We start from the raw sequence: 23,777 nt of genomic DNA, 5'->3' as shown, positions 1-23,777 counted from the left end.
AATTAACAATATAAATTATTTCCACAAAATAAATAACAACCAAACATAATAAAGTAATCACACATAATCACGTCAACACGTATAGCCAAAATTGTCGACTTTGCGACGTTTATATTTATATATTAGTATGCATCGATACACACCAGTTATATTACAAGATTTTTATTTTAAGTTATTTTACATGGTTATATTTTTATTATTATTTATTTTTTTTATTATTATTAAACATACAGCCATACACAACCACAGTCAGCTGGCATTTCAGAAACGACGCTCCCTCTCGTCGTATTTCCATGAGATCTTCTCCCCCACATCCCGAATTCTATTTCCTGCATCCACCAGTTCCTCACCATTGTGACGAAGTTCAACTAGGTTTACGGTGCTCATAGGTGGGTTTAGTGCAGGCTCAGGGTCAAACTGGGGAAAATAGACGTTGGGGTTATTCATGAAGTTCTGAAACTGCCAGTCGTTTGTCCACCATTCTTCTAGCTCTCCAGGTAGAAGTTGGGGGTTGACAATAGGATCTGGGATAGCAGGCTCTAAATTAACTGGAAGTTGTGATTCAGCGGGGTAATTGAAGAGGTTTTCATCGGCAGGTCCGATGAGGTCACAATTTGCCAGTTTGCGGTCAAGCTCCTCCCATGGTGGCATTTCCTGGGCTTGCCCTGAACTTTCCCCGATCTTCTTTCCTTTCCCTTTATCTTTTGGATCCTCAGTCTTTTTAACCTTTTGAGCAGCTGGTTTCTTCCTACGTCCACGTTTCCAGTCCAAGAGTCTCCTCCTCTTTTTCGGTTTTGGTTTCTCCTGAGCTTGGGCCTGGAAATTTAGTGGTTCCTCCGTATCTGCCTGGTAGCCAGAGGGGTTTCCTGTGATATCCATATCGGTGGTATGGATAGTAAAGTTTCGGAGTGCCTCCGACAGTTCATTCATGATGTTAGCACATATGAAGAAACACACACAAATTTAAGTTAAATTTTTATTTACTGTAAATTAAATTTTCACAAAATCACAGAATGGCAACCAGAAAAATTAAGTATTTCTTAAATACTTAATTGGCTTAAATCAGTGGCTCTGATACCACCTTTTTCTGTCACGGCCCCCGACCCGGTTTTACCCGTTTCAGGAGCCGCGGAACAGAACGCGTGGTATTTGTATTTAATTTGGCAGCGGAAACATGAACAGGATTGTTTAAACTGAAAATGCCCAATTATTTTATTTCACATTTTGGGGACAATACCCATAATTTACAATAAAGGAATCTCCCGAGGAAATTTCTTGTTTTTACAAAACATGTTTATGTATTTTACTAAGCCACCTCTTCAAGCTTGTAGTGCTACACAGCACTTTTTCCTTGATTCACAGTAAGTCACCTGAAACATGTTTAAAAAGATTTTGTCAGCGGGGAAATACTGGCGAGTCATTCAATTTGCACCAAAGACACATTGTTATAAATTTACAGTATTAAGGGTTTTTATATTTGCCCATATCTTATAATTAGCTGGTTCAGCTGTCACTCGACCGAATCTATGACTGTGGACATATCACTAATTAGGCTCGCCCACCTAAAGTGATAAATCGTTAGTAGTAATGTGCACAAAACCCCCACATACTGCCAGTAATTATAGATTAGCAAAGACTTAATCACTGCAAAGTATAACTGGAAAACTTTAGGGTTTTGTAAAACAATTTAATAAAAAGAGAATGACTCACTTTGCAAGTTTAACTAGGCAGAACCTTGCCTACTGATTTAGTCTTGTAACCTAGGTAAATAACACTGCACATGAAACTAGGTCAGTAACTTAATACAACTTTTACGATAAGCTCACGAAATCAAAACCCTCACGATGAATGACAAAGTATAGCCCGTATTCGGGCAGCACTTAAACATCCATCGGATCGGTTTCAATCGATCGGACATTGTATCGTAGCAGTGATTGAGTTATTACCCTGTTGTCGCAGCAGAGATTCGTGCTTGTGTGTGTTTTTGAACGAAACAGTGAATAACTCAACGTACGAAACGAATTTGAACGTCGAAACAAGACCCCCATGCAAGTGCCAAACCCCTGCATTATATACTGAAATTTGGCTTCTCTCGCGTGGCGCGCCAGACCCACCTGGTCCTGGCGCGTGGCGCGACAGCTACCCTTTTAGGGTAGGGTAGCCTCGTGTCCTGTATAGTCTAACTTGAAGAACTCAAGGCAAGATTGTGTTTTATGTGTTTGATATTGTGTGAGAAAAATGTTAAATATGGAAAGGTATTTATAAAGGAATTTACTTTTTTTAAACATGCCCCCAATGGCTAGTTTGAATTGGCCATTCACAGCCTGCCATGTCAGCTTGCTTCCCCCGCCCCACGCCTGGCTTGAAACCCAAGCCCCAAGGGCCACGCCCCAACCCAAGCCCCATACCCCATAGTCTTATATACTAGTTTAAGTCTCGTATATTACACGGGTGTTCTCACAATAAATTATAGAAGTTTTCCATTGTTAATTTTGATTTTAATGTTAATGAGATGATTATACTTATTAAATTAAAAATAATTTAAACTTATTTAATTAAATCAAATTTGCTTTAAACTTATTATATTAGTTACTGAACTTAAATTTAAATTAATCTCGAAAATGATTCCTACCATATAAAATTTGATTAAAAAATTATAATTATTTGATAAGTTAGGAAAGATATAAATATTATATTTGTTTTTAATCTTACTGACACACTTACGTATTTTAAATCAAATTTTGTAATAAGAAAATGATTAATTACGGAATTTGAGTTTGAATTAGAGTCGAAACCATTACTACTTCAAAATTTTTAAATTCAATCCAACTGATGATTAAGGAAAAAAATTATTTATTATAATTGTTTTTAATGTTAATGAGACTATTACGTTTTTAACATCAAATTTTAGTTCATATTTAAGGAAAGATTTAAATATATATTATTCAATGAGCAAACTTTAAACCATATGTTGTGATCAAACCTTTGTGTTTTCCTTCTTAAACACAATGCAATGGATTAAACGGTTTCCATGTGGTACTTAATAGTCTAAGTGAACGTCAAGTGGTCAAAGTTCATTTTTATTTATTGTAATGTATAGATAGTATAGAAGAGATATAGATAGATATTGATGTATTATGCATTGAAGACTTATGTATTGTTAATTATATTCAAAATAATTTTAAAAGCGTATCATATCAGTTAACCGCGTTTAAGAAGCAATACCCTATACAAAAGTGGTGGAACTTGCCCAAAAAGTTAAGGGTATCCTAACTTTTTTTAGCCTCAGGGGTATCCTTTATATAACGGAAACAGAGTTGGGAGATATTTTTACACTATGGAACTAGCCCAAAAAGTTAGGGGTATCCTAACTTTTTTTTTATGCTCAGGGGTATCCTTTATATAACGGAAACAGAGTTGAGAGCTATTTTTACACTACAGAAATGGAGTTAAGGGGTATTTTTACACTACGGAGACGGAGTTGAGGGGTAGCCTATGCTACCCCTAATAACACTCTAAGTCCGCCACTGCTATACAACCGCAATCGAAAAGCGAGAAGGGAAAATATAAATGCTAGATTTTAATTATTATTATATTTTACTATATAAGTGGCATATCATCTAATTCTACTACTTAATCCTTTCTTCACGGTGGGTGGAACCCTCAACCTAATGGGAAGGGACATGGAACACTTTAGTACCATTAAGCTACAAGCTCTTTGATAAATGCTAGATTAATTAGGATAGGTATGGCCCGAGTGTTGAGTTGGAAGACGCTAACAACAAACTAACAACATCGTGACGCTAACAAAAATGGTCAATGCATCTGGTTTGTTGTCCTCGGTCTAAAAAAGGATATGTGCATTTTTTTTAAAGTTGGAGAGTTATAAGCTATCGCTCAAAAACGGTTTGGATTGGAAAAGTCTGATACATGATGCTTATTATGGTTGGTGATTAAGGCTTCTAATTAGTGGATTCTAAAAAACCGAATCTTCATTTTTCCATGGGTCAAATGGAACATCTTCAGGTGTTTGCTTTTTTATATAAAGAGATAAGAGTTGTATGACTAGCATTGTGTTAAGTACCTTTTAGGAAAATGATGGGATGTAATGGATCACCTAGAAAGATGACTTTTAAAAGAGAAGGAAAGTAGATCTCTAAAACCTATGTTATAGATATTGTGGTTGTTTTTACATCATGAAACTATGGTACCCGTAAATAAATATTAATATCGTTTCCGGTCATCTACCAACCTCAAAATACTAATTAGGGGTGTTCAGAATTCGTTTTGAATTCAAAAAATTCGATTCAGTTATCAAGAATTTGTTTCAATTATAAGAATTCCAATTCAATTCAATTTGAGTCAAGTAAATCGAATATAAATTTATAGTTTCAAATTCGATTCGATTCAAAATTCGAATAAAAATTATACATTTTTATTTATTATTAATTATTTTCAAAATTTATTCCATGTATTAAAATTACCGATTACCAAACCCACTACATGGCTCATAACTAAAACCTAAGTAACAAATCTATCAGTAGATTTCTAACCCTAAAAATATTAACTTGTAATGTGAAGTGGTTATTCATGACTTCTCGTTTTGCATTTTAGACTTACGTTACTTTATTTGAAACTTTTTAATATGATATCATGTTTTATGACTGCTTTAAAATTTATGTTTCACTTTGCTAGTTTTTTTTACATGTTGTAAAAGAATCTGAATCAAATCGAATTTACTCGAATTCGAATTTTTAATCGAATACGAATTGGGTTTTTTATTCGAAACGAATTGGGTAGATTTTTCGAATTCAAGGGAAAATAAAAATTATTAGAATAATTTGAAAATTCGACATTGGATTCGATGAACACCCCTAATACTAGTCTTCTAGATAATATGTAGATCATGTTATTGTTAAAACCTTAGAAATCATTTAGGTAGTGTTTGGTATGAGGGAATTGAAGGCGGAATGGAATGGATCGTTTTAATGGAATGAAAAAACGTGTTTGGTTATCATGTGGTAATGAAATGAATCATTTCATAAGAATGTGATACTTTCCAGATATAAAAATTTTCATTCCTTGGTACGGGTGTGTTTTTTTCATTCCTTCAAGGAATGGAAAGACATCTACGATTATTATTATTATTATTATTATTATTATTATTATTAGGACAATTATATTTTTGTCATTTTTATTAATTGTATTTCATTACTCGTTTTTTTCTATAAAACTATACAAAGTAATGATTCATTCTATTCGCAAATGGGTAGCCAAACCTCACAATGGAATTGAATGATCCATTTCATTATGTTGTCTATTCTATTCCTTAGGTAGTGTTTGGTATGCAGGAATAAGATACGGAATGGAATGGACCATTACGATGGAATCAAGAAAAGAGTGTTTGGTTGGTCAACACAATGGAATCACCCATTACATAATGCATTTCATTCCCTCAAAATCATTACATCTCTCCCCATGTTTTTTCATTCCATCCACTCTTGCACTCTTCATTCACAACACCATAACCCACTACTGTCACCACCACCCATCACCACCATTGACCACCGATGCCCACTGTTGTCGCCACCCGACACCCACCACCATCGTTGCCACCGTCGCCACCCACCACCACCTTTGCCACCGCCGCCACCTACCATCGTCATCGCCACCCGCAATCTGCCACCGCCGCACCCGCCATCGCCTTCGTCGTCGCCTACCACCACCAACCACCAGCACTCTCCATCGATTTTATTCATTCATCTTTTTTTGCCTACCAAACAATACACGGTATTAATTCATTCCATTCCCAATGGTAACCAAACAAGACATGAAATGGTAATGATCCATTGCATTCCCTTGTCCATTCCATTACCTCCTCTATTCCATTCCATCGTCTATTCCATTACACCATACCGAACAGACCCTTAGTTCATTCTATTCTGTTGTTCATTCCATTACTTTATACCTAACAGACCCTTAAACTCCACGTAATGGGGTGTGGAAATGGGAGGGCAAGCTCCTTCACGCCACCCACACCACCCCTATCCACCCATCAAATGGGTGTTGCCCCTAGAAGAAGGCAATATCTTGCCTGGAAACATCGCTCGCTTCAATTAAAAAAAATGGGTGTTGCCCCTCCAAGAAGGAAATATCTTGCCAACGGTGAAGGTGAGCTATCTACACGGGGTGGATTACTCATTGACAATGGACGAAGTGCTGAACACAGATAGACTACATCTTCTTGAACAACTCTGTGATTTAGCACCTTCGAACGATGCTAGATCCAGCGTTGTGATTACATTCAAGTATAGGATGCAACAAAGAAGAGACGAGATTATGGCGTTATACGCCAATGAACAAGATGATGATGATGAGTTTGAGGAGAGTGATGAACAAAGCGATAGTTACATCTCTGATGTAATACCATCCACAGAAGACTATTAGTTTTTGTTTGATTTCATCTTAGCTGTACTCTTTTAAATTACTAATGAATTTAAAAACGCCATGAACGCCAAGAAATTTACCTTGATAGCATATATGAACTGTTGAAATCTACAAAAACGCCTAGTGAATTTGGGAAACGCCATGGAGGAAAAGAAGTTATAATTACTAAATGATTTTACTAAACGCCAAAATATTTATTATGCATGTGATCTAAAAAAACAATAAAAACGTCATGTATTTGTTGAATCTAACTAAACGCCAAAAAAAATGAAGCGGTGTTATGAGATGAATTGAAAAAAAGAATATAAAAGGACAAAAAAGCCCATCCGCCCTTCACTATATCGCGTGCCACGTGTTGGGCCAGGATCCATTCTCCCCGTTCTCACACTTTGGGGCGTTTTCTCCTGATCCAGTACATATATATATATATAGGAAAAGGATCCGTTAGGAACCACCCTTTATTGTGAGAACCGCGAGAACCAAGTGTGAATACAACCAAAAAATACCTAAAAATAATCAAAAAACACTCAAAAATATATATTTTTTAATATTTCTTTTAAAAATCGCTATATTTCGTCACAAAAAAAAATCAAAAAAATAAATAAATTCGAGTAACAATTATCCATGCACATGTCTCATTTCTTTGACAAATTCCGTAATACATTGCTAATATCCGACAATCGCACTTTCATTTACACTACCATTCATAATACACTACTTTTTACATTAACAATACTAGAAATGCACACGTGCATCTATATGTATGAACTTTTTATAACATTAACAACACTAGAAATGCACATGTGCATCCATATGTATGAACATATTATAACGTATTTTCGTACACCACTTTGAATATACTTTCCCTTTCATCTATTATACCATCCATAATACACTACCATTACATCCTATCATCCGTAATACAATACTATTGCCTCCTACCATCCATAATACAATACCATTACCAATATTTCACTTTATTACATGTACATCAATACCCTTTATACCACCCAAACAACATATTACATCATAAAGTGACAAATATAATCAAACCATCAACCACTGGATATAACTAACCAAAACACATGTGTATAGGCCTACTTCATCATTTAAAATTACGAACCTTTTGTACCAAAACACGTTATATCATGGTTATACATAATAATACACATGCGCATTCTAATTATTGGTAATGTAAAAAGTATTGTATTGCGGATGGTAATGTAAATGAAAGTGCATTTTTCTACTACTGTTAATATATTACGGAATTTGTCCAAGAAATGATACATATGCACATGTGCATCTATAACTGTTACTCGAAAAAAAAAGTTTTTTTTTGTAACGAAATATAGCGATTTTTTTTCGAAAAAATATTTAAAATTTTTTTTTGTTTTTTGGATTTTTTTTAGGTATTTTTTTGTTTTCACATTGGTTCTCGCGGTTCTCGCAATAAAGGTGGTTCTCGCATGAACCCTACCCTATATATATATATATATATATATATATATATATAAACGGGATCAGGAGAAAACGCTCAAAAGTGTGAGAACGGTGAGAACGCATCCTGGCCCAACATGTGTCACGCGACATAGAGAAGGGCGGAGGGGCTTTTTTGTCCTTTCGTATTTCTTTTTTTAAACGCGTGTCACATCCTGTTTCCATTTTTTGGCGTTTAATAAATACGCGGCATTTTGTTGTTTGTAGATCAGGATCATAGTAAACATTTTGGCGTTTTAAGTATGTTTTGTCGTTTTTATTGTTTTTTAAATCAGGATGCATGTATATGATGTAAAAAACATCAGTAATTTTCTTGATGTTTATTATATCAAGTAGGATTCAGGCCTATAATGTGACAGACAATTATGGCGTTTTGAAAAGATAAATAAATTCAGTTTTCCATGTAGTGGGTTTTAATATAATAATTGTTTGGTAATAATTGTACCGTCTTTTTATTTTACTATTTAGCAATTACCGTTTCGTTTCAATTTCATATGTGAATTAGTGTTGATTTTTCAGTAATACCTTGTTTGGCGTTTTATAGCAACATCGTGCTTTGCTAGCATCCGTTCTCTCAGTTTTCACACTATCAGGCGTTTTGGTGTTTTTGGCGTTTTATATTAAATTTTTTTTGTAAGTAAATGATTAGATAATAAAATCAGAGAATTAGATAACAAACAATAGAAATTGAAAAAAAAATAAAAATTATAATCTTATTTCTCTTCCAAATCTTCACTGTCATCAGCCTCTTCTACTTTAACCTTTTTGGCGTTTTGAACCTGTTTTGAATACCTTATGTAGATCCTTATTTTCCTACATAACACCCGTCTTCATTAAGGGGTAAAAGTGTCTTTTACTTCATTTTTTCCTGAATATTTGTCCATCTCATTCAGCAAAAGCTTATAGATATACCCACCTCAGAGTAGAATCTATTCAGTGAAACTTCATTCAGAACAATACTCAATATAGAAGAAATGAGGTTCCGCATCTGTGGCTTTTTTAAGTATCTTTTTTGACGTTTTAAAGTGAATGGTTTCTTGGAAAGATGGCGTTTATTTTTTGTGGGATAATCAGTGGATTGTGCAGAGACGTCTCCCTTATAGGATGTTTTTGGCGCGTAGTTTAGGCGGGATTTTTATTTATAATAAATGATATTAATAAAATAGCCGTCTTTTCGGTTACTGTGTGTATTTTTTACTGTTTTTGTTCGGCTTTTTATGAGCTTTTATGGTCATAGACATTCCATCTTACAACTTTAGCGTTTTTTTAATGGCTTTAAGTAGTTTTTGGCGTTTTTTTCCCATTTTTAGCTTTTAATAATACTTCTCCAAATTACTTTTATTATAGGTTGGGCATTTTTTGGCGTTTTACTGCATTATGGCGTTTCCCAATCTTTATGACTTTTTGGCTCTTTATTAAACTTTTTATTCTTAGTCGAAAAATACATAACAAACAACAGAAAAGAAAAATTAAAAAACTGAAAATAGAAACAATTCATCTTCCAAATCTTCACTGTCATCAGTCTCTTTTTTCTTTGAAACATGTTCACTGGTGGTTTGGCTTTGTCATGCTTGTGTTTTTATGGCCGTTTGGAAAGACAATATGACATGAGTTTTTTGTTTGAATATGTATTGTAACACCACGTGAATTTTTTGTTTGAATATGTATTGTAACACCACGTAAAAACGTGTCCAATTATGTATAGACACGTGTCCTAAACTCTAAATATGTGAAAGATTGAGTTTGAAGGACTAAAGTTGTCAAACAGTGAAACTATGTATACAGAGGGACTAAAAGTGTCAACATGCCAAACTTAGGCCTCTGAATGACCATACGTGAAGAATATATCCTTAAACGAGTGATCAATTGGATATAAGAAGCCGTTTGTAAAAATAATCGGAAGATTATAAAACTACAAGGGTTAAACGTGTCAACATGTTAAATTCTGACCTCTGAGTGACCTTTTAACGAAACCGAGGCTTCGAAAATATTCAAATATACTCTCAAGAATAAGTGATAAAAATTTCACGTGATTTCGAGATCGTTAAGCTTGTTTTCAAGACTTTGGGCTATAAGTGTCAACTTGATGAAACTTGCATTCATAGTCATAGTTAACGAACCCGAGCCTAACAAAGTTAGTTTATACATCCTTGAGCCTCTACAAATTAACTACAAGGGCCTTATACGCCAAAAATAAGGTTAAAAGGGGTTTTAAACGACCAGGGACTGAATTAGACAGGTTTAAAACTTGTTTAACCTGAAACCCGGTTTCAGGCGGGCCGCGTAGGCCTTCAAGAACTCTTACGCGGGCGGCGTAAGAGTGCCCAGCGCTGAAAAACCTGCCAAGTGCAGGTTATCAGCTGTTAACCGACTTAGACTCATTTTTATCGATCCTAGGGGCTCTCAAATGGTTTCATAAATCAACTAGGACACCTGGAGTGATCCTAGGATGTCCCATTACACCTGCAGTTGATCTAGGAGATTGGAAATCACTATATAAGGAGAGCTAGTCTCATGTTCATATGCACACTTTGGAAACAACTTCAAAGGGACAACTTCTGGAGCTTGCAATCAATTAGGAGAAGATTCCAAGTGTAGAAAAGACAGCTAGGACTGTAGGATCGTTCGACTGATCCGAATGAGTCGTTCAGAGGAGTTTTGATCAGTTACAGGTGCGGAAAACAAGTAACTGACTTAGAAATAGCCAATTCTTCACTTTTAACTATTGATTGTATTGATTAGATCACAAATACATTCAGTCTTCACACCGGCAGCAGTTCAATATGGAATTACATGAACAGTTACTTGATTTCGCTCTAAAGTGTCCTATATATAGGGCTTGTGATTTCGCTCGAAACCAAACAGACCATTTGGAGCGAAATCAACCACATGTGTAAATTTCGCCCGAAATCACCCAAATATCATTAGGAGCGAAATTAGACCTAGGAGCGAAATCAGACTTCTAACACACTGAGACTTCCTATTTTCTCGTAAAACGTGCCCTAATCTATACAATGTAATCTAAGACTCGATACAAGTCGAAGTCGACAGATGTATGCACTAACAGACTCCCCCTCAAATGTTGACGAGTCTTCAGTGTCGAGTCTGACTGTGTCGTGTCTTTGCAACTTCAGTCTCTATCAGTCTCTGGGCTTCATTCTCTCTCTTCATCTTCAGATTGTCTTCAGACTCCCCCTTGCGATATGCTGGCATTTCTTAAGTTCATCAGCATCATCAGCTTCAGGATCGTTTTCTGGCTTTCACACTTTGTCCATGATTGATAGCCTGGCTTATACTTTGTCTTCAGAGTCCACAAGAATCGGAAACCTGACTCTTTAGAGAATCGTTCCAAGATCATAATCTGGCTCTCTTCCAGCGTCAAGATCGATTTACCTGGCTCAGACTAGCATACAGCCTTGATTTCAAGATCGTCACCTGGCTTTCGTCTAGCTCAAGTTATCTGCAAAACCTCTACCTCAAAGTAAATTTCACATATTTCAATATTTCAAATATTGAGGTATGCACCAACATTCACTCTCCCTCAGATCAAACAAAAATTTTTGATGAACCAATTTAAAGATAAGATTTTAAAACCATTTAATTTCAAAGTACACACTCCCCCTCAAATTTTGCTCATCATGTTTAGCACTTGAGATTTTGAAAATCAGCTTTCCAACATCAGTTGTCGAAAATCTTTTAGTATTTTTTTTTAAATTATGCTAAAACACACTGAAAATATTTTTGGATTTTGAAATAAGAGAAAATAAAAACAGTAGAGTAATATTTACAGATAATATTTTTTGTGAGTTTGCGTAAGAGGATCATATCAGTTTATGAGACACGTCACTAACACCGTTAAGCTTCATTTCATTTTAAGTTCTAAACAATTCACCTAGATTGTCAGTATATATTTCCACTTAAATTTTCATACAAAGTTCAATTGAAACGAGATACGATGTTAATGTTTTAAACACTTGAACTTATTCGTGTGTCCCACTAGTTGAATATACTCCTGTATCCAGATCCCAATATTCAGTCTTACAGGTGAGTATACCACAGATGATATCTGTTCAGGGGTTAATTGCGAGGGCCGTGAGAGCTCAGGTCGATACTTCCGTATACGCAAAGAGATGACGGCTTCGACTTTTGGTGTGTCCCCTTTAGAGGATCTTTTGATTACAACAGCAGTGACTATCAATTTTATTGTTTCATCAACTTACTGAGGGCGTAGCTATGTTTCAAGCTTTTGCAGAAAGCATTATCCGGGGACATGGTTAGTATTTCCATACAGCAGAAGTCCCGGGATAATACCCCAGATATCACTGAGTATAAAGACCTAGTATCTCAGAATAAGGGATCTTTCAAACAAGGTTTCAGGGGTTACCTATATATCCAAGAAGTTGTTCCCCACAAACTAAGCAAGATTGAAATTTAGGTTTATATCTCGTCACAATTTACTAAATGTGCAAAAACCTACTGACACATCCGCCGTGAGATTGTTTATCACATTTTTACATTCCAATTTTTTAGCATGTTGTGACAGTCTACTGATGTACTATCATTTCCTCTTTTGTACAACAAAACTCGTTTTTGAATTTTATCATGTTTTTTACTTTTTCAAATTTTCTAATGTTTTTGGATTTTCAGAAAATTTCTACTCCCCCTAAAATGCAAACACATTAAAGAAAAATGAAAACAAACTAAACTCTTGACCCACATGAAACATAAAATGTAAAACAAACAATACAGAAACTTGACAACTGACATCGAATCACATCAATTCGCCATCCACTTAGGCATAAACAATCTGAACTTCCCCTTTCAACAAACCATTTTCTCATTTAGATTTCAAAACACTTAAGTTTGTTTTAATCAAAATGATTTTTCCGGAAAATGAATTTGTTTTTATCACTTGTAGGTTTACCACTTGTTAAGATCGAGGATATGGTTCATCATCTTGTTCATCGTTTTATCATGTGTAGTAAATCAAGTACAACTTAATGTCCCTGATTTACCATTTTGCAATTAAGCAACCTCTGTACCACTTGAAGAAAATACAAACAATACCAATTGTAGGAATGTCACGTCTACATAAATCATTTTACCAATCAGGATGTCGATTCCTTCTTCGCACTTACCAACCTGGAAGCTCCGGCGTAGTCCTTCAATCTGTAAAATTTCAACAATTTTCAAGAACTTTCATACAAACTCATTAAACATGAATGATGCCGATTCCTGATCCACGATTACAAGCTTGGGATCTCTGGCATAGTCCTAAGACTTCAAGGAAAACAAATTTCCATCCAAGTCTTTTCAGACTTGATGGTTTTCAATTCTTGCGCAGTAGGGTTGTAAGTTGCCTTTTTAGTTGCATAAAAATCTTTAACCCCCTTTGCTTTCCCATTAAGCATTTTCCCAAAAAATTTCTTAACATTCCCATTGAATGTTTTCTCGACATCAAATTCATTTTTCTCGGTGTAAAATTGTCCCGAGATTTCAACCTTTCCAACCTTTTGTTTAACCTCTTCAAAATTCAGTGATGGAAATTCTTCATCATTCACTGAATTTTTTACCTCAACTTGTGGCTCTTTTGGCTTTGTGGAACCAGATTCATCGCCGACTTTCTCATCAACTTTCTTAACAACCCACACTTGGTTGTCTTTTCCTTTCTTTTTGTAAACATTTTTCTTAGAACATTCACCAACTTCATGAATAGAATTTTCAAAAATTTTGACGTTTTTAGTTGGTGGTTTAACATCAACAACTTTCTCTTTGAGTTTTTCAGAAACTCCCTGTTTTGTCTTTGCATTTTTCGGACAGTTCCATGCAATGTGACCAACTTCATTGCATTTGTAACAGATTCGAGTCTCTCTTGGATGAAACACTCCAGTTCCATTCCTTTTCTTCTCAGCAAGAAACTCCTAGTTTGATTGCTTCCAGAATGGTTTCTTCTGCTCTTCTTCTGCACTTCCACCTGAAATAAATTCTGTTTTTGTTTTAGAATTTTTCTCATTTTTATAGTTTTCTGGTGGAATAAAACTAAGACCTTTCTTTTTGTAGCTACGATTTTGGTCTGGTTTCTTTTGAAAAACAGGACCAGAATTGTAACCTTTTTTCTTGTTTAAACATTGTTGAACTCTTGAAGTGTATTTTTTAGGTTTTCCAGTAAGATTTAAATCTTTTATTTCAGAAATATTAACTTCTGTCATTTTGAAAACCTTTTTGATCATGTCAAAACGAACACTTCTTATTGGATACTCTTTGTCAGAGTATAATTTGTCAGAATCATTTAAAGTGTATGCTACTTCAAATATTTCATCATCCAAATTTGCTTTTGATAATAAAAATTCTTTACTGTAAGACCGTTTAACCGACGATTTTGGATTGTTGACCGACGGACATGAACCTCCAGACTCAGATTTTGACTCGAACTCTTCATCAGTTTCTAACACCTGATCGACCACCTTTTTGATTAACTCATACTCATGATCAGTGTCAGACGATGTAAAAGTGACGTCAATGTTTTCTGGTAAATCATCAGTTGTGTCGGTTTTTAGCTTTATATTGACTGCTTTTTCGAGTTGCTCCTCGTTTGATTTTCTAGGAAAATACCCTTCCCAGATTGGAGGCGGACTCTTGTTATAGCTAACAGTCGGTTTCTTACCAATATCCTTTTTCTTTGTCTTCTCATCTTGGAAAGCTTCCATACCTGCAACAGTCGGATAAATTCTATCAATGAGATAATCAGAACTAGAATAACTCCGCAATAAACGTCTATTTCTCTCATTCCCAATTTTCTCTGTTTCCAACTCTTGCTTCCATTTTGCACTCTCCTCGATGTAAAAGTTGATAGCTTTCTGTTTAGTCATCATAACAACATTCATCATTGTCAAAGCTTGTTCTCTTTCAGAGTTTGTCTTTTGAAGACCAGTTACTGTTCTGTTTAAGACATCATAAGATTTTTTCACATAGTTGAGGTTGAACAATAACTGCTCCTTCTTCTTTTCATACTCAGCTATCATTTCATCTTTGACTTTGCATTCTTTGCAAGCTTCAAGACATTTTAAACAAGGCTTGGCAATTTCAACTATCTTTTCAACTTCTTTAATTTCAACTATTTTCTCTTCTTCAATCACTTTCTCAGCTTCTGTCACCTTTTCTTCTTCATTAACTTGCTCTATCTCAACACCCTCCTTAACAACACTTTCAACATTCTCATCCTGAACAATATCATCAGTTTTCATTTGTTGTTGTTCTTTTGCAGCTCTTTTCTCCTTCAGCTTCTCCAAGCGATCTGCAAAATAGAAATGAAAACTTTCAGGAGACAGATGAAATTTTGCAATATTAATATGTTTTTCTTCCTCATCGTCACTACTGTTGTCATCAGTTGGTGACTAATCAAATTGTACAGATTTTTTAGAATTGTCATCCGATGAACCAGAGTCAGATGGTGTTTGATCAAAAACAACTTCCTTTTCTGAACTTGCATCACTTTGTGAACTATCATCAGCACTTAGTGAGCTTTCATTAGATGTAACAGACTTTACAGTTCACCGATAGATTTCATCCATGCAGTGAACATATCAGGTTCTTTCACGATCTTAGCAATGAATGCTTTAAAATCTCCCTTTTCATCCACAAACATATCCCAGCTGAAGCCTTCAGGTAGCCTTTCATCATCTTGATCGACTAAGCATGCTTTGCTTTCAGGTGATATGTAATTGTTCCAGTTGAAATCCATCAAACACGCTCTTTTTGAATCCTCGATTCTTCTACCATGAGCCACCTGCGGTTCTTGCTGTTGCTGTTGACCCACTTGTTGATAAATGGCTTTCCGGTAGTAATCGTCTTTTTCGAATGGATTTTGAGCTCCACTAGCTTCTCTGTTCTTGCATTCTCTCTTGAAATGCCCTTTCTCCCTGCAACGAAAACACGTAACTTTAGATTTATCAAAACCTAAAGTAGACACATGTGCATCAAGAAAGTCATTTCTCCCAGTAATCAGCTTGAATTTTTCAGCTCGCCTAAGAACACTAGCTAGACACCATTTAATATCCATCAATTCCATCTCTTCGGCGTCTATCTGATCGTAATCCTCCTTTGTGAGCATAGGATTTCCGATCCTCCCAGCCACTAGACCTTCATAAGATAGTAACACTAAACCAAGTAGAGCCATGTGATCTTTTGCGGTTTCTTCAGAAAAACTTTGACCCTCTCGAAGATTCAAAGCGATGTTACACTGTATCACATAACCACTTCCACTCTTTGTGCTTTGAGAAATGAAACTTGTAGTTGACTCTTTTGGATTGACTCTCGGAAATGAAGAAAAACCAATGCTTTTGTTTGAACTTTGATCAGCTTTTTCTGTTGAATCACCAGCACTAAAAGCAGTTTGAATCTTTGGGCTTCTTTCAGCTTCCGACACACTACCCTTGTAATACATTTTCACATCCTGTTGACTACTTGGACTGTTCATCCTCGCGATCTTCTGCTGTTCCAAATCCTGACTTTCAATTTTTTCGATAAACTGAGAAATCGTTAACCCATCATAAACACCGGTATTTTTCAGAATCATCAAATAGGTTCCCCACTCTTTCTGCGGTAACGCATCAGCTAGCTTGTCTACCCACTCTTCACGATCTTTTGTGATACTCAGCATCGACATGGATCGCACTAAGTGGCAGTATCGTTCTATCAGCTTCTTTGTATCCTCTCCCGGTAAACTACTGAACAGATCAAACTCTTTCTTGAGCAATGCCTTTTTGCTCTTAATCATGTTCTCACTACCCTCAAATTTAACACGAAGAGCATCCCAAATTGACTTTGAAGTTTTGTCATGTTGGAGCAAAATGAAGATGTCTTCTTTGATAGCTTGCTGAAGCAGACTGATCATCATCTTTTCGGCACGATACATATCTCTTTCTTGATCACTGAATTCTGATAACTCTTTGATAACCTGCAGATCTGTTCGTGGCAAAACGTACTTCTTCAGAATACATTCCCATGACCTAAGATGGTTTGCCAGAACCCAGTTTTCGAATCGGTCTTTCCACCCGTAGTATTCTTCAATACTCATCAGTTTCGGGGGCTTTTGTAACGTTCCAGTCTCGTTTTCCAAGTTCATGTTCTGAGCAATGGAAACAGGAGTAGTCGGGGATGAAGCGAACGCGTTGTAAAACTCTTCACTCATGATTACTTATCACGTTTTTTAAAAAACAGTTACTTTGGAGCGGAATTAACCAAGAAACAGTTTTCGAGCGAAATCCCAAAATAGCCTTTGGAGCAAAATCACTAAATGATGTTTGAAGCGAAATCACAATTGACACAGGAGCGGAATCAGAACTTGCAGCTTGGAGCGAAATCAGAACATAGTTTGGAGCGAAATCACTGTCTTGTCAACTTGGAGCGAAACCACAAGAACCTCTGGAGCGAAATCACAGACTTTGTTGCTTGGAGCGGAATTAACAGCAATTTTAGAGTGAAATCAGACGGTTTCGAGCGAAATCAGGAAAGTCCAGTTCGAGCGAAATCAACTCGAAGGTCCATTTTGTCCATTTTTAGTCCGATTTTAGCAATGAAACTCTCCAGGGTTTGTCTATGTCCAATTTTAAACAAACTGTGAACATTTCGTTCAATTTAGACCGTGAAAACTTCCTGAAATGATAAAAGAAGGTGTAGAAGCAAGAGATTTCAATGAAATTTGGCTGTAAACTACAGAACTCCTCCAACTGGCTCTGATACCACTTGTAGGATCGTTCGACTGATCCGAATGAGTCGTTCAGAGGAGTTTTGATGAGTTACAGGTGCGGAAAACAAGTAACTGACTTAGAAACAGCTGATTCTTCACTTTTAACTACTGATTGTATTGATTAGATCACAAATACATTCAGTCTTCACACCGGCAGCAGTTCGGTATGGAATTACATGAACAGTTACTTGATTTCGCTCTAAAGTGTCCTATATATAGGGCTTGTGATTTCGCTCGAAACCAAACAGACCATTTGGAGCGAAATCAACCACATGTGATTTCGCCCGAAATCACCCAAATGTCATTAGGAGCGAAATTAGACCTAGGAGCGAAATCAGACTTCTAACACACTAAGACTTCCTATTTTCTCGTAAAACATGCCCTAATCTATACAATGTAATCTAAGACTCGATACAAGACAAGTCAACAGATGTATGCAGTAACAAGGACCATTAGTAAGCGTTTAATTACTTGTTTAGTCGTTTTTATTAGCTTAATTACCGAAAAGTCAAACTTGTCGTAAATTAGATTTGACTTTCAGTTTAATCATATATGGTCTAACCACTGATCAAAACGAAAGTGGTTATAGAACCATATTAAGGTAGGTGATTAACCCTTAAAAGGGCACCTCCTAATTATCTCGTTTGACTGGTTAATTGTTGGGTCAAACTAGTTTAACAAAAAGTCAAACTGGACAGAATGTTTGAAAATGATTTAAATTAGTAAAACAGAAGTTCTAAATTATATTTTAACATTCCAATGACTTGGTAATTAATTTTAGAACATGTTTTATCAGTCCTAACCCGACAATTAATAGTCTAAGGTCAGTTTATAACCGAAAGTCGCAAAAGCTTGACTTTTGCTTTGACTTTCAGTTCTGACCGTTTAAGCTTAATTCTCCCATGTTTTAAGCTTCCTTTAGGACCACATTACTTAGTAGTATAACCCTCTGGAGTTATATTGCATGGTGCTTAGTGGTTTGAATTATATGCACTTGATCGTCAATATGCTTAAAAATGCCATAAACGCCCTTTTGACACACAACTGAGATTTTTAGCAATGTGAATGGACAAACACCTTTGCTACTGATATTTAGACTTGTACCGAAAATTTGACATCAGTTTGAGGTCTAGATTAGGAGTTATGCTCAATAGCATAATTAGAAAGCTTTTTATTAATTAAATGGCGTAATTAGCATCAAGCCTATCTAAACCCAATTTTTGATACCAAACTTTTTACCTACTGATGTAAAATAATATTTTGAGATTTTTAGAGATTTTTATTTATTTTTAGGCTGAGCATAACATAAGATTATAGCTTAATTCGGTAATCGTTGGTTTTACCCTTTTCATGCATAAAATGAGTTTTACATAACATTTTGAAACCAAACTTTTTGCTACTGATTTTATATGATAAATAAAATATATTGAACTTTATAAACTGATCAAAAACTCAGATTTCCAATTTTAACCCAAAAATCGCTTAAAACCGACTTTTAAGCGTTTTTAGCGCATAGTATGAGTTAAAACTATTTTTGGCATATAAAACTTATTATCTACTGATGTTTTAAGTTAATTTATGTAATTAAACAGTAAGCCAAAGTTTTTAACTCAGGATTCTAATTTTGACCTTTAAAGCTTATGTGAAATTACCAAAATGCCCCTACGGTGCATAGTTTGGTTATATAAGATAAATTTCACATATATGCAATACTTTACTATTATAACTTATAAAAATACATATTTTTACTGATTGTATCAGACCTGAAACTCAGTTTAACATTTAAACTCTTTTATGAGCATTAAAATTATCAAATTACCCTTATAGGACTTAACTTGGTTTAAATTACTTTTTGGTCATATATGTTAACATCTTACTGATGTATTAACATATTTTGAGCATAATAACGATTAAGACCTGTATATGATTCATTTGGTTACCCGTTACGCATTTATGCGTTCGGATCGGCTTATGTGACTAGTTTACATAAAATAGTCAAAACGGGCTTAACCTCATCAATAAATCCTCAATTTCCAGAATGTGTTTAGTTTACCCATATTATACAAGTATCCAAGCTTGTCGGGTCTAAACCACATTCTATTCCGGTCTCCGCTTAATCTAGCGTTTAGAACCGTAAGGTTTCCTTCTAGCTAGCCGGTCTAAGTCCTTGACTTAATTAAAGACCCGTTAGCATCCTAATAGGTAATAAACTTCTATACAGATTAAATAGCTTCCGGTAGAAGGTGCCATCAAAAAGCTTTAGGATTATACTTCTAGCTCAGGTAAATACTTTTAATTTATTTTCCCTTATACGGGCTTGGGATACGGTATAATAATATCGCTTGGTCGGGTATGAAATCATTTAATCGGATTGTGAGTAATAAATTTGCATAACCCGTTTTAATCTGTCTTGTTTGATAACATAAACATTGGGGGTTAATTCGACCGTGTCCTGGATATCCTCGGCTCATTTCATTTGAAAATGGCCACGACCTATGCACGAGGTGTAGGCATACACCTGACAGATGCAAATGCTAAATAATATATATAAACCCACATGTTGGGGATAACTCCTTTGTGGGTTCTATAAGTGGTGAGCCAGTTAATCACGACCGGCTTCCAACCGGCCCCAATTGTATGACAAACATGTAAACCTGTATACAAGATTATCTTTAAATAATTGTCCCAAGTTATAAATGATTTGTGCCATGTGCACTTAAATCAATTTTCATAAATGTTTTCAAAAGAGCCAGTTAATTGTATTTACCAGTGTAAACTGACGTATTTCCTTAAAGGCTGATTGACAGGTACCTCTCGTAACTTTTAGATGTCATAAGAGGATCTTGCAAATCCATAGATACCTGAAGTCTGTTATTTTGTTTCTTTGTATTTTTATGATCCCCTGTGGATCTTATTACATTCCAGTCTGTATATTCTTTTCACTCGAACACTCAGACACTATGGTTTGTAATAGTTTATTTACCCAGCCTTCCCTGTGCTATTATATTGTGTGTAGTGACAATGATGATATTAACTACGTCACGATACTCCCCACCGAGCCCACCGGTAATATGTGGAAATATCGGGGTGTGACATGTATCTTCAAACCACTCATCAGTGTCATTCGTCTATTCATGCCATTATATTATTCATCAGTAACAAAACACAAAAACTGACATAAGTCTGACACCAGTATCTTTTTCTTGAAGTTTTGTCCATCTCATTCAGCAAGATGTTATTTGAGTCACAGCACCTCAGGAAAGAATGCATTCTCCGAAACTTCGCGTAGAACAATATTGAATATACAAGAAACGTTTTTTTTGGCATTTTTGGCGTTTTATTGAGGAAATAGTGTATCTGAAAGAAACGTCCATTTTTTGGAAATTTTTGATATTTGAGAGATTTGGCGTTTTCTAAGATGATTGTTATATAGTAAAATATGACGTTTTTTAGTAGGTGTGTTTGATGTTTTGGAATTTTTGGCGTTGTAAGATGAATGTTATATAGTAGAAAATATGGCGTTTTCAGGTTGGGGGAGTTGTGTTCTTATGTATGAGAATGTTTTGTTTATATAGGGATGCGTTTTGGCCAGTAATGGTGTTTTATTCATTACTTTGGCGTTTTGGTATAGAAGTTTAAAGACCTTTTTACCCTTAATGAAGCGTGTCCACTCAATAGAATTCGTGTTATTTACGAAAAAGCCATCGCGTCAATCTAGTCCATAGATTGTTTTGATCGGACGATTCATAAGCGTTCTCACCGTTCTCACACTTTTCATCGTTCTCTTTAAATCCTGAACCTATATATATATATATATATATATATATATATAGGGTCAGGATATAGAGAGAACAGTGAAAAATGTGAGAACGGTGAGAACAATTTTGGTGGTGACATGTGGCATTGATGTTAAATTACACTAAGGGGTAATATTGTCAAAAAAACCCACTCACGTGAACTACTGGTTGTTCAAATAAAACGCCATAAAAAACTATTTTTTGAGCTATAATTTACAACAGCTCAAAAAATCCATTTTTTTGAGCCATAGAGCTCAAAAAACGCCATAAACTCCCAGTTAAAACGCCACACCAAAAAAAGTTATTTTTTGAGCTATAATTTACAACAGCTCAAAAAAACCATTTTTTTGAGCCATATAGCTCCCATTAAAACGCCATAACAAAAAAAAAAAAACACTATTTTTTTGAATTATAATTTACGACAGCTCAAAAAAACCATTTTTTGAGCCATATACCTCAAAAAAACGCCATAAGCTCCAGTTAAAACGCCACGCCAAAAAAAAACTATTTTTTGAGCTATAATTTACAACAGCTCAAGAAAACCATTTTTTTAGCAAGCTCCCATTAAAACACCATAAAAAAACTATTTTTCTGAGCTATAATTTACAACAGCTCAAAAAAAACCATTTTTTTGAGCCATATAGCTCAAAAAACGCCATAAGCTCCCAGTTAAAACGTCGCGCCAAACTATTTTTTTTAGCTATAATTTACAACGGCTCAAAAACCCATTTTTTAGCCATATAGCTCAAAAAACCAATTTTTGTGTCTAACCGACTAAATTAATATCTTTTGAGCTGAGAAAAATCTTAATTTGTATTGTAAAAACGCCATAAAACACCAGTTCAGAAAAACACCATGAAAAAACTCGGTTGAAAACGCCATAAAACACCATAAAACACTCAATTCAGAAAAACGTCATGAAAATAACTGGTTAAAACGCTATAAAAACACATAGTTCATAAAAACGCCATGAAAATACCTAGTCTAAAACGCCATAAAACACCCAGTTCAGAAAAACGTCATAAAACCCAGTTAATTTTTTTTCGAAAAGTATATCAATAGTATACTTGTTGGAAAGATAAAAAAACGCTGAGTTTTATGGTGTAATTTTTTTGAAAAATAATCACGTATAAAAAAGTTATTGTCGTTTAAATATGATGGGGAAAATGGCATGTGATTGACATGTGCACCTTTGTTTGGATCTTTCTATTTTACCCCTCCTGGAAGTTTCAAGGCCCCTATTATTTATAAAAATGTCACCGCATCAATCTCAACCACAAACCACTAAGATCTTGTGATTGAGAATCGTTCTCACCGTTCTCACACTTTGAGGCGTTCTCTCCTGATCCTGTTCTATATATATATAAGCCATGGCGAGGAATGTTACGAGGCAGTGCATGACACTTCTCCATTGGCTCGTACAAATTATGATTTTACCCAAATATAGAATTACGATCTTGTCCCAGTCTAAAATAACGATTTTGCCCCTAGCTAAAAATTACAGTCTTTCCATCACTGTAGCTTTTGACAAATTACGCTTTTATTGATAGTCGAATTTACGATTTTGCCCCTGGTTCTAAATTACAGTCTTGTCATCGTTTTAATCTTTTAGCAAAACTACGGAAGTGGCCAGGCGGCTGCTTGATACATCCTTATTGGCTTGGACAAATTACTTTCGCCCTAGCTCAAAATTTCAATATTGTCATCGCTTTAGTTTTTTTCAGCAAAACTATGGTTGTTTTTTGTTTTAATTGTTTGACTCAATATAATTTTTTATTTGTGTCAGGCAGTCGTCTAGAACTTGCTCATTGGTCCTGATAAATTACAGTTTTGTTCCAGCAGTGTTGCCATCGTTTAGGGTTTTTTTTCCTAATAAAACTATTGTAGTTTTTGTTTTAATTGGTTGAGAAATATTCGACTGCCCCATTCGACTGCCCCGCAACGCGGGCAAAACATAAAACTAGTTATTATTATTTTTGAAAGTAAATAATTATTTTAGCGTCGATGGCCTATTGGTCTCTCATAACACGAGGTTTAGTTTTGTTAACTTAATAATAATAATAAGTGGATTTTAAAAATAAATTACAGATAGATATATGCGTTGTGTTCTCTGGTAAAAAAATTTAATAACGATAATATTTCCTTTTAGTTTTTTAAATATGCTAAATCTAGCATTATTACATTATTTAAAATTTACGTAACATCTAAACATTTATTCAATTTATGCTAAATCTAGCATTACATTACACTACACGGTGTGGGAAGCATCCTTGGACCGTCTCTCACCG

This window comes from Helianthus annuus, chromosome 16 (genome assembly GCF_002127325.2).
Source record: "Helianthus annuus cultivar XRQ/B chromosome 16, HanXRQr2.0-SUNRISE, whole genome shotgun sequence".
NCBI lineage: Eukaryota > Viridiplantae > Streptophyta > Magnoliopsida > Asterales > Asteraceae > Helianthus > Helianthus annuus.
The sequence above is the reverse complement of the archived record's forward strand: the minus strand, read 5'-3'. Positions refer to the sequence as shown.